Source organism: Thalassophryne amazonica, chromosome 1, assembly GCF_902500255.1.
Source record: "Thalassophryne amazonica chromosome 1, fThaAma1.1, whole genome shotgun sequence".
NCBI classification, from domain to species: Eukaryota; Metazoa; Chordata; class Actinopteri; order Batrachoidiformes; family Batrachoididae; genus Thalassophryne; species Thalassophryne amazonica.
Window position 1 is genome coordinate 121401014 of NC_047103.1, and position 13456 is coordinate 121414469.

The window sequence follows — 13456 nt, forward strand, 5'->3', positions numbered from 1 at the left end:
CTTCGCACATAACACAATAACAAAATTGGGCAAAGAAGCAGAAACTGGCCAAAAATTTGCGAACAAAAAACAAAATGAGGAACTGCGAAACACACTGGCTGTTGGGAGGGACACACGGTCAGGCAGGCGTGCATGATACCGCAGCAACGGTTTTGTGCATGCTTGTGTTCATGCACACGAACACAGTGCGAGCACAGACAGTGGCCGGTTTTCATATGAAGTCATATGAAGTCATATGCAGTCAGCTGCTCCAGCTGCGCAGTGTACTAGACAGTGATCGCACTCAGCCATAATGTTGGATCACGGTGTGTGTGTGTGTGTGGGGGGGGGGGGGGGGTCTGCACAGTCACGCCCATGTGTGTTGTTTGGTAACATACTCATGTGGCACTTAGACAATTTTCACAGACAGCTTGAATGTGGTCATCTGCACTCCACTATTGTCCCGGGAGAGCAAATAGCCCCACCTTTTCTCAGTGCCCAGCGAGAGGTGTTGGACGTTTGTGTGTGGCACCTGGAATTTGGCTGATACCTGCCGAGAGGGGGTCAAATGTGCACTCACAGGGCACTCGCTGTCTTTCAGCCATTGGTGTGCATGAATGGTTGTGGCAACAGCTGTACAAGGTATTTGAGGCGGCTCCGACTTTTCACAAATGGCATGCAATTCCTCCGTTGTGCGCCAGTCGGCTTCAATCGTGTTATGTGTGAAGGGGCGCTAAGGCCAGAATGTCTTAAGCTGAAGGACTGTGTTATCACTGAACTGAGGCCAGAGGTGGAAAAAACTGGCTTCAGAAAGTATAAGCCCTACCATTTATTGCCTCTACCTGTGCACCTAAAATAGGTGATCTCAATAATTAGCTCATCCACTTGGCTGAAGAGTTGAACTAATTACAATCAGCTGGTTTATTAGGGAGATGGAACAATTATGTGGTTGGACTTGTTGTGGGCTGCCTGCTCTGTTCCTGCTGCTGCTGCTGTTTCTCTCTCTCCTCTGCACAGGTGGCGCACCTCAAGCTGATCGACACACCTGATCCACATATCATCAGCACCTGTATATGAACCCCGGCTCTTCACTCCATCCTCGCCAGAATCTCAGTTAATCTTCCATTGTAAACTTGGCCCCTCTATTTTCCAAAATAGAATATTTTTGACTTTTTGGTGTTTCCACACACCTTCTGTCTGAGCCTCTGCTCAGAGCTGACATCTTCCTAATTGCTCCTGCACCAAGACCAGCTTCACATGCAACCTGTGCACAGAGCTCTCACACTCTGCATCTACCAGCTAAGTGTTTGCTCTCCTTTTGCTCATATGAGCTGCTGCTCACTGAACACTGCCTGGAATAATCATACGAACTGAACTGTGAACTTTTCCTGGTAAGAACTACTACCAGAAACTGAACTGAATCATTCTGTCTAACTGCCTGCATATCTGGACCAGCTGTGGTAGTTTGTCACTGACTGACTGTGAGACTCACTTCTGGAAGTGACCGGCTCAGCACTCACTCATCGGTCTCTCCTCCCCAGCCACGTCGGCAGCTTGCAGGCGGCCACCTGGCTCCGATCCATCCCATCAGAACTGAAGACATCTGGGCTGTGGTTCCCCTGGTTCCACCGCTGAGCGGGCCGGTCTCCACACAGCTAGATAGCCATGCACATTGGCTCATTTTTTCATCTTCTGTACTTAAGCTCCTTGTAATAAATCAGTTTTCTAAAATACCGTTCTCTGCTCCCTGCTCTTGGATTCGTCTTCCACCCACGCCAAACCATCACAGGACTTTTACTTTCTGAAGCCGGAGTCTTCTACCTCTGCCTGGGGCAGCCACAGCAAACCCCCCACCTCCTCACAAAAGTGACCAGTCTTCAACAAACACTTTTATACTTTTTCTGAAACCAGGACGGGTTAAACCCAGTTCAGTCTGAATTTATTAGACAGTTAAATAAATCTGTATAAAGTGAGAGTTTGTCTAGACCCTAAAACGAACAGCTCTCTACATCAAAAGACCTTAGTTGATATAGGGCCAGGAAATATCAACTTCCAAACACTCTGTGAACTATTTATAGCCTCTCACATCTCCAGAAGGGACCATCAAAGCATTCTTGTTCAGGTCTTATCAGAAGAACAATCAATTCCACCAGCTAGACACAAAGAACCCTCATGGCACTGGACCCACAGTGCCACGTAGAGGAAAGAACATGGACACACTCCAGTGTGCAAATAACCCCTCTTCTAACCATAGAGAAATTATAATGTCTTTTCTCTTGTCATGATTAATCAAAAAACAAAGTTAGTCAAAACACAAAGTTTATATTCCAATTTAATCTGTTAATATGTCTCTTTCATGTGATGCCTTTTATAACTGTTGATGTATGTTAAATGTTATTCCCTGACGTTTTAATGGATTGTCATAGTCAAACATTTTTCTCCTAATTGCTTTCCAGGTTCTAGAATGTATTCAGAAAAGGCAGTCATCTTATATTGTGTTAGTTAAAGAAGAAAAGAAGGTATGTCATTCATTAGATCCGATGTGGTTTTTATAGCTTTCTTGTGGGAGGAAACCTAGCACCAAATCTGAAAAGCTTATCACCAGACATAGCTTTCTTTAAAAAGGTCATGAACAAAGGAACTCCCTCTCTCTTACACTTTTTCTTTCATTTTGCTCGTTTTCCGACAGCCTTTTATGCGCTACATGCACGCTTCCTTTTTCGGACTCTCTAAGTCTGACCTCATGGCTTTTGTTTCAATGTTCACTTGTCTCATTTTTTCTGAGAGTTTCTTTTTGTTCCATCACTTCCAGTGTTTAATGTGCCAGTCTTGCTAACTTTTAAGGCTTGAGTCAAGTTCTCTGCATTTAAAAGACAATTTCCTAGCTGAGTTTTTCAGACTAAGAGTGAATTTGCAAAGTATCCAAATGCTTATATTTTCTGCTCAATGCCAAACGTGTTTTTGTTAACTTTAACCTCTTCCACAACTTTCTTTGCCAAGCTTTGGACTTTTTTCTAAATTTTCACAAAGACTTTAAATCGATCTTCCACAAGATGTGGAAGCTGCCAGAGCATTTCTGAGAATAAACACCTAAACCTTCATCCGTGTGTCGAACCAACGGAGATAGACCCACAGAACCATTGTTTCGTCCCACCAGCAAAATGAGCTGGACTCTCATCCTGTGGTCAACCCCAAAAACCGGTGGTTTAACCCCGATGCAGGCAAAAGAAGGCCGCCAAGGCCCATCAGGAAATTGGACTGAACCTGACTGCTCACTTCGCCAGATCTAACAGATCCAGTAAGTGAACAGCCAAGTGTTTCTGACAGACTTTGTTGTCAATGATGCAAACTGGCTATTATTTGGTCATTTTCTTAATAGTAATAATTTGTGAACCCAATTTTAATGTTAAATTCCAACCAGAGTTATTGCCATTAAATTTATACACTTTGTTTTTTCAATGCTTTCTCTTTTTAATGTTTCATGATCAACAGATCATCTCAGTAATATAATTATGAATCATTATTGATATTCTCAAAATGTCAGTCAGCTGTGTTTATCCCTGTACATATGTAAATAAATGTGTAAATATTATGTCAGTTGTTTTTCTTGTGTCCAGTTGAGGACAGATGTTTGATCAATCATATCTGGAACTTGTGACTTTCATATCAAAGACTGATTACTATTGATTAACAATGTCCCTGCATATCTAAGAGCAGGTGGTACCCCTATTCCAAGGTTTAATTAAATTTCATGTTTAATTAAACCTTGTTTTAATTAAATATGCAATTTTAAGAGTTTCAGAGTGAAACAGAGAAGGACTTTCTTGAAAAGAAAACATTAAATTGCTGCTATAGTTTTTTTTTTTTTTTTTTTAGAATCACACTGGAAACTTGAGTCTAAATTTGATGAGCTTTCTTTTATTAAAGTGTTTCACCAGTGTTTCTTCAGTCACAACAAAAGCCTGTAACTTCTTCAGAGTTGTCATGGGTGCCTTAGCGGCTTCCATCATTAATCTCCATATTGGGTACTCACTCAATTTGCCTATATCAGACAGATTTACCTAGAGTACCATAGTCTGGTACTCTGGTCTTTTGTGATTAATGTAATTTAAGTCCAAGGCATATTCAGTGATTGGAAATGTTCATGAGTTCATGCTCTGTCATAAAACAAATACTGGCATGTGAAAGCGATGATTTACATTAATCCTAATGTACAGTCACTTTAGTCAGACAGACAAATGCTCTGATAAATTAGCTGTTGCTTCATGCTGCGCGCAGCTGCACCAAACATTCACATAGTTCCTATCTGAAACTTTCTCTAAATGAAAAATAAATAAATAACTTCCCTGCATCCCTCCCACACATTGACTTGTTGGAGGGATCATTTTAAAGGTGACAGTTTGTATTTTCAAGACATGGTTAAATTAAGTTTCTCTGATCTATGAATGTAAGAATGACGTTGGATGCGCCACCAAATAGATGTAACATATTATCAAATTCAACAAAGTTGAGCACGCAAAACATGAAATATCTTGGATTCATACTGTCTTAAATAAAACAGAAGTCAGAGTAAATGCAGATCTCTTTCTTTTTTTTTTGCATTTTCCATATCATCCAAATTTTTTAGCTGGTCTGGAATAGTAGTTTAACAGACAGCGGTGGCTTTTTACAGCTATTGAATGATTTTATGTTTTATGGTTCTACAATGATCAGTGATTTCACCTCAGTTCTTTTCCAGGCCAGAAGATTCTCTGTCGTGAGCTGGTGTGTTCGTCTCATGGCCTCCAGCTCTCTCTCGTAATACTCCTGAGCCTTAGCCAGCTTGGCCTCATACTCCTCCACCAGACGGACCTTATCCTTCGTTATTTCCTCCACCCTCTCCATTAATGCCTCCACCTATAGATTAATATATGGTGAGCACAAAATGTGTGGGTTTTTCAGCCCTCTGCTTTAAATGTCACTGACACCACCTCAATGCCAGCACTATATATATATATATATATATATATATATATATATATATATATATATATATATATATATATATATATATATAAATTATTATTATTATTTTTTTACTTATGTACATATTAGAGTAATGGCGTGGGTGTGAAATTACAGACCATACCATCTGCTAGTAATCCTGAAGTAATCCTTCAAAGCCTATAGAAAGGGAAATCTTGATCCAGAATCTAAATACAGAACCAGATCACCTTCAAAATTCAGTGGGGTCTTCCACGCCCTAATATCTATCAGTGGTGCAAATTTGGTGAAAATCCATGAATTAGTTTTGACGTAATCTTTCAAAGTGTATATAAAGTGAAACTTGATCCAGAATCCGGATCCAGATCACCTCCAAAATTCCCTGGAGTCTTCTTTGCCCTAATATTTACTTGTGTGGCAAATTTGGTGACAATCTATGAAGTAGTTTTGATGTACCGGTAATCCTTCAAAGCCTATAGAAAGTGAAACTTGATCCAGAATCTGGATCCGGACCCGGATCACCTGCCAAATTTAATGGAGTCTTCCATGGTCTAATATTTATCTGTGTTGAAAATTTCGCCAACATCAATGCAGTAGTTTTGACGTAAGCCTGCTAACAGTAATCCTCCAAAGCCTATATAACATGAAACTTGACACATAATCTGGATCCGGATTAAGATCACCTCCAAAATTTAGTGGACTCTTCCGTGGTCTAATATCTGTTTGTGGTGTCTGTCAAAATCCGTGCAGTAGTTTTGACGTAATCTTGCTAACAGTCAGACAGACAGACAAACACACAAATAAATAAACACCAATGATTTTATTACAGCCTTGGTGGACGCAATAAAAAACTAAGAAATCACATGTACGTAAGTATTCACAGCCTTTGCCATGAGGCTCAAAATTGAGCTCAGGTGCATCCTGTTTCCACTGATTTTCCTTGAGATGTTTCTACAGCTTAATTGGAGTCCACTGGGCATTAATTTGATTGGGATATGATTTGGAAAGACACACACCAGCCTACATATGAGGTCATACAGTTGACTGCATGTCAGAGAACAAACAAAGCATGAATCATGGAGAAAGGAATTGTCTGTAGACCTCTGAGACAGGATTGTACCGAGGCACAAATCTGGGGAAGAGTATAGAAATATTTATACTGCTTTGTAGGTCCCCATGAGCCTGGCTATGCATCTACGCTCCCATCCAACCTGATGAAGCTTGAGAGGTGCTGCAAAGAGGAATGGGCAAAACTGCCCAAAGATAGGTGCACCAAGCTTGTAATTCCTGTAATTCCTTGATATTCAAGAAGACTTGAGGCTGTAATTGCTGACAAAGGTGCATCAACAAAGAATTGAGCAACAGGTGTGAATATTTATGTACACGTGATTTCTTAAATTTTTATTTTTAATAAATTTGCAAAAATTGAAAACAAAATTCATGTTGTCATTCTGGGGCATTGTGAGAAGAAATTTTGAGGAAAAAACAAAGAATTTATTCCATTTTGGAATAAGGCTGTAACATACCAACATGTGGAAAAAGTGAAGCACACTCTGAATACTTTCTGGATGCACTGTATGCTAAAAATAAAAACACTTTATAGCACAGTTTGACAGCAATGCAAATACAGATGATCCACCAGTATTTGGACAATGTCACCATTTTTTGTACAACACCACAATGGACTTTAAATTAAACTATCAAAATGTGCTTATGCATGTTGTGATTATAAATATATCACAATCAGGAATCACACGTAGGAGTTACAGCCATTTACAGCACTGCCCTGTTTCACCAATTACAGCCACAGAAGCCCCAATCATAGTTAGACATATTCGTGATTTGACAATGTTCGTTAATGTATCCCTATCTTGTTTAGAGAAAATGAGATGTAAATATGATGAAATGGAGAGACTTTGTATAAAAATGGTTCTAAGTCCGGTATGGTTTTGTGATATTTTTGTCAAACCCCTCAAATTAAATCTGAAAGTCTACACTTGGTTACAATGGTGACAGAGGCAGAATTACCGATTTAAAGTTTTAAATCAGGATCCAGATTTAAAATTAAAATTCAGACTCTTCAGAGGAAGCTTGTTGGCCACAGGACCACCTTCCAGACACCACGGTGCTCCTCCTGGTGCTGCCATGGCCTGCAGTCGGTCACCTGACTTTGTTCAAACCTCCTTGCAGCCGCATGGTTGGCCTCCTGATGTCGCCTGGGATCTCGGTCGACTCATCAGGCGGCCGCTGGTAGCTGCCAGCAGATCCGGCTGGTCACGTGACCTCCCAGGCCTCCTGAACTTAGACTTTTGCCGGCTGTTGGGCTGTTGCCTTCTGTTATCTTGGAGTGTTTAGGGGCATTTTTCACCTTTTGGCCCCCTCCTTCCCTCCCAGGTCAGGTTTTCTGTGGGTCCCAGGGTTTTGTTTGGTGTCAGTCTTTGGGTTGCTTATGCTAGTGTCAGTTACATTATGTTTTGGTTTTTCCCCGTTTTGTTTATTTATTGGGGGGGTTGGTCTGTGCCGTCAGTGCCATCATTTGAGAGAGGGATACTGTGGCGGTTCTGCCATTTTGCCCGTTTGGCACTGTTTTTGAGTTTTGTGTTTTATTTTGGGGTTTTTCATCTGTCATTGTTTTCTGTTCTCTTGTGTGTGTGTGTCTCCTCATGTCTGTCATGTGTCTGTCCCCCTGTGCTGCGCTCTCTGTGTATGGGTGTGTCTCCCCCTGTCAATCCTGTTCACCTGTGTGTATGTTGATTTGTTTCCCTCCTACAGTGTGTGGAAATGTACATGTGTGTCTCCTGTTCGACCCCCCGTGTCCTGTGGTCTCCGTCCCTTCTCTCTGGTTTGTAGATGTGCTATTATTATTATTATTATTATTAATTATGCTATTTTATTTAACTCCTTTAGCGCCTACCCTCAAATGAGACTGTGGTACCCAATTCCCCGTGCTTGTCTTGTTACTCCTGGTTTTGGTCAGTTTATTTTCTCTGATGTCAATCGCTCTTTTGCCTCCACTGTTTTTTGAGATATTTTTATACACCTGTGTACTCACAAACTGATGAACTGTTTTCACTGGGGCTCAGCCAATAAAGCACAGAGTTGTTGTCACATCCCTGGAGTTTATCACAGTCTGCATATTTGAGTTCATCATTCTTCAAACCATAACAACAGCCTTATTTCAAAATGGAGCAATTTTTTTTCCATCAAAATTATACTCACAACACCCATAATGACAACATGAAAAAATTTTCTTTCTTTCTTTTTTTTTTTTTTTTTGCAAATTTATTAAAAATAAAAAAATAAGAAATGACATGTACATACAGCCTCAAGTGTTTCTGAAAATGATGGCACAAGCATGGTGCACCTATGAGGAAGTTTTGTCCATTCCTCTTTGCAGCACCTCTGGAGCGCCATCAGGTTGGATGGCAAGCGTCGGTGCACAGCCATACTCATTGGGACCTTCAAATATTCAATCAAATTCAGGTCTGTGCTCTGACTGGCCCACTCAAGGACATTCACAGAGTTGTCCTGAAACCAATCCTTTGATTTTTTTTTTTTTTTTTATTAATTTAACCTTTATTTAACCAGGAAAGTCCCACTGAGATTAAAAACCTCTTTTTCAAGGGAGTCCTGGCCAAGAGGCTGCAAAAGTTACAATTTCAAATGCACAGGTAAAATTACATAAACATTATGAAAAACAATTGGCTGTGTGCTTATGGTCATTGCCCTGTTGAAAGATGAACCATTGTAACAGTTTATCTTCCCCCCTGGATATCCTAGGATATCTTACTCTCCACCCTGGATATCTTACCCCCACCCCGATATCTTGCCAAAACAAAGTTTTGCAAGATATGTTTGTCAGTATGTATGGTTTTTTTGTTTGTTTTGTTTGTTTGTTGTAATCACTGCATTTTTCACCTTTAACTTGCTGTGCAGCACACAGTTTACATTGCAGACTCTTGCAAATTCACATGTAAGCAGCCCTAGTAAGGTACCATTAAGTATACAAAAGGATCAAGTTCAAGGTCAAAGGTCAAGGTCACAAAAAGATCAAACACTAAATTCAATGAAACAACTGCCCTGGTAGTCCATAGGCCAAGCAGGTTGTCGGTACCACTGAAGGTGACCAAATGACACTTCGAATCAAGCCTCAGTGGATTCTAAGTGTCATTAGGATTGTTTGGGTTGATAGGGTTCTAAAAAAGAAAGGTTTGCACCATCTGTCATGCTTAGTTATCACGTTACAGGGTCACCTGTCATAGTATCCAATGGACATCAACCTTGTTTGACCTTTACTTTGGAGACCAAACATTCAACACAGTCAAAACTATTCCACTTATTAATCCTTTGATTTCAACCAATAATTTTCATAATTTTTTACTGTAATTGGAGAAACTTTAACTTTTGACCCCTGTACAAACTGAAACATTTTTGCTGTTTTTACCCCATAACTCCAGAATATATTATTCTGTTGATTCCTATCTGCCACTCTTTATATTTATGACCTAGTTTGTACAAAAGAGAATTGAGAAAGGTAGCAGACATTATAGGCCCCTCATTTTCATTATGTTTCTTAAACATATGTTTCTTTTCATCTTATTGTGTCTGTGTGTATGTGTTTGTGTGTGTGTGCATACACACTACTTACTGTGTGTTCTATACATATACTGTGGATATTTTATGCAAAACTAAATTGGAGTATTTTCAATCACATCACATATTTCAGGTTGTCAATCAGGTCCATATATTTGTAGAGTATATTTGGAAATGGGGGATTTAAAGATACTTCAGAATAGGAAATATTACTACTGTAGATAGCTATAGATACATACAAGAAGAACAATAATATTGTTCACCATCAATCAAATGCCTTCATCTGGGACCATAAAACATCCATGAAATATTGAGTTTAAAGGCTGCTCAATCCTGATTGGGCCTTATCAAGGTTCAGGTTAATCAGTACTATCTAGGGATGGGTATTGATAAGGTTTTATCGATATCGATGTCATTATCGATTCTGCTTATCAATCCGATTCCTTATCATTTCCCTTACCGATACCTCGTGAATTTTGTACTAAAAGTAGGCTTTACAGGTTTTCTATGTATTTCCTTGAGTCTTAAGCCCTATTCGGACGGGATTAGTTTTATGTGGTGACGTGGGGTAAAGTAATTATTATACCAGGGAATTTAGTCCTGTCCGAACGCGCCATGTCAGTAAAAAACACGGAGCATGTCAGTAAACTTTACAGCGACTTTTACCTTCTGTAAAACGGTCAGGAGAAACTACCGTAGGTAATATTAATCCCGTGCGAATGCGACCCTCAGTAAAAATGCAGGTAATATTTCGTCACATCCTGTTTTAAAATACTTTGCCGCACTTTTAAGAACATCGAGGCGCTTGAAGAAGCATTCGGTTTTGCGGGCAGTCAAATTTGTCCGACTTTTTTAATTAGTCATGAACGCATACGCCGAAGACCAATGAAAAGACTTCAAAGGTCCACAACGATTGTCAGAAGCACAAAGCTTCTGATTGTTTTAGGTAATTTGTTGAAAGTGCCGTTCTCCCACTTTTGTTCCCGGTCGGCGCTATGTTTATTGTAGTCAGAAAAACAAGGAAACGCAGTACGTACAGGAAGTTACGTAGCACGCACATGCAGACGAAAGGGTGACGGCAGGGTTTACTCCACCCATGTCTGGAGAAATTACGGAGATTTCCAGTCCCGTGCGAATTGGACATTTTTATTACAGAGATCCCATGGTAAACAGTAATTACCCTGCATCCCCCTGTAAAACTAATCCCATCTGAATTTGGCTTTAAAGTAAATAAATATGAAATTAGTCACTGTATCCTTGATCTCTGGACATAAATAAAAATAAACAAAACTGTGTTTCGCTTTGAAGTTATTAATTCAGACTGAATTCTATCATTCTATCTTGACTTGTCAGAGAGCCGCGCAATGTTTGGAGCTGTGTGAACAGAACGGAGGATGATTCTCGTTTCTTTCTTGCAACGAGACAGGAGTCCCAGTTAATAACTTTAATCCGCACAAAAGTGAATCACACTCATATTCAGGATGAAAACTGGTGAAAAACAAAAAAAGCTGAAACTCAAAATTACCCCCCAACACCACCTGCATGAAAATGTTTGAATTCTAGAAGCTCTGAAATGTAATCTGGGACTATTCCAGACAATAACTGGAGTGAGTGCAGCATCCATTTAGTGAGGAAAAAAAAACAACTTTCCTTATTCAAATTCATTCCAGTAGTATTCTGCTCTCACTAGGATGCAGCAGTTTCTAGTTTGGCAGATCTGGAGGAAATCACTGAAGAAATTACACATTAAAAATATGGTTTGACCGAAACAAACTGTCATTAAACTTAATAAAACAGGGATGAATGGAGGTGTAAGAGTCACTAGGTGTTCACAGGAAACACTTATTTCTGTATGTATTTATTTATGTTAGTTGCTATTATATATTTTCTGTTGTGTTTCTATTCAGGTTCTTTTTGTCTCTTTCTCTAAAATTGTATATAATAATCATTAGATTATTAAGATATAAACAAAAATAAATTTAAAGAATGTTACAATTTGAAAACAAATACAGCCCCGAACGTGATGACGGCTGCAATTGCTAAATGCTAAATTTTAACATTGAAAATGCCATAGACATGCTAACACGTTAGCATCACTCCCGTTTTTAAGTTATAAAATACATCTATCAACTGTTTCAGAAGACCATAACAGGTCGGTTTAACATAGAAAAGGTAAATAATACTCACAGACGTATGCTCTTTAGGGTTTTAGCGGGGGAAAATTAAGCGAAAGAAAGAAATAAACGAAGCAATCGACCAAAGCATTCCTTCAATCTGAGAACCACGCTTCGATTGGTTCAAGGTTCAAAGCAAAGCCGCGCTGCAGAAAAGTTGATTAAGGACCCGCTGCAGGGTCTGTAATCAATGTAGAGAAATTATTATTTTCCTGACAAACACCCGCCAAAACAACGGCCACTCTGAAGGACCGATAACAGAATCGTTAAGCACAAAGCTTATTGATGTCTGTGGATCGAATCATTTCTTAATGATACCTGAAAGGAACCGGTTCTCGATACCCATCCCTAGTGCTATCCCTGTAGGATTTTTTTAAACCTTTATTTAACCAGGATAAATCTCATTGAGATTAAGAATTTCTTTTTCAAGAGTGTTCTGACCAACAGGCAGGGCAGAGTTACATACACAGTTACATTTACATAGATAACAGACACTTGAAGGAGATAATACAATCAGGTAAAACACCTACAGGTCAGAGCCATCAAGAGTCATTTAAAAGTGTTAAGTGGCACTAGCTCTTTCAGTCTAAACTCATTTTGGAGTTAATTTCAAGAGTGGAATGTTGGAATGTTGCCTGTCAGGGGTGGGGTGGGGGGCAGATTTCCAGGGTGGGATGGAAGATATCCTAGGATATCTTCCTCCCTGGGGGAAAGCTATCCGGGGGGGGGGGGGGAGTTATACTGTTACACCGTCACCCCAGTCTGAGGTCAAGAGCACTCTGGAACAGATTTTCATCCAGGACGTCTCTGTACATTGCTGCATTCATGTTTCCTTCAATCCTGACTAGTCTCCCAGTTCCTGCTGGTGGAAAACATCCCTACAGCATGATGCTGCCACCACCATGCTTCAGGTGATGGTGACTGGTTTCCTCCAAACATAACACCTGGCATTCATGCCAGAGAGTTCAGTCTTTAGCTCACCTGACCAGAGAATTCTGTTTCTCATGGTCTGAGTCCTTCAGGTGCCTTTTGGCAAACTCCAGGTGGACTGCCATGTGCCTTCTGTCTGGCCACTCTACCATACAGGTATGATTGGTGGATTGCTGCACAGATGGCTGTCCTTCTGGAAGGTTCTTCTCTCTCCACAGAAGAATGATGGAGCTCTGGCAGATTGACCACCTGGCTCTTGGTCACCTCCCTGACTAAGGCCCTTCTCCCCAATTGCTCAGTTTAGACAGGCAGCCAGATCCAGGAAGCATTCTTGTGGATCTGACCTCCTTCCATTTATGGATGATGAAGGCTACTGTGCTCATTGGGACCTTAAATGCACCAGAAATATTTCTGTACCCTTCCCATTCTGCCTTGAGACAATCCTGTCTCGGAAGTCTACAGACAATTCCTATTATTTCATGTTTGGTTTGTGCTCTGGCATGCACTGTCAACTGGGGGACCTTATATGTAGACAGGTGTGTGCCTTTCCAAATCAGGTCCAATCAACTGAATTTATCCCATTAGGTTGCAGAAACACCTCAAGGATGATCAGTGGAAACAAGATGTACCTGAGCTTGATTTTGAGATTCATAGCAAAGGCTGTGAATACTTATGTACTTGTTTTTGTATTTTTACATCCACCAACACTAGTTTCCAATTCCACAAATTTTTACCTTTGAAAAAATTTTCAAGGTCAAAGTCCTGTTAGAAGTGGCTTTTCATAAGTTAAAATATAA

General features: G+C 40.1%; 1 pseudogene; it reads right to left on the bottom strand.

Annotated features, from left to right (window-relative positions):
• Positions 1–13456, bottom strand: part of LOC117513685 — a 729285-nt pseudogene that overhangs the window by 500005 nt on the left and 215824 nt on the right.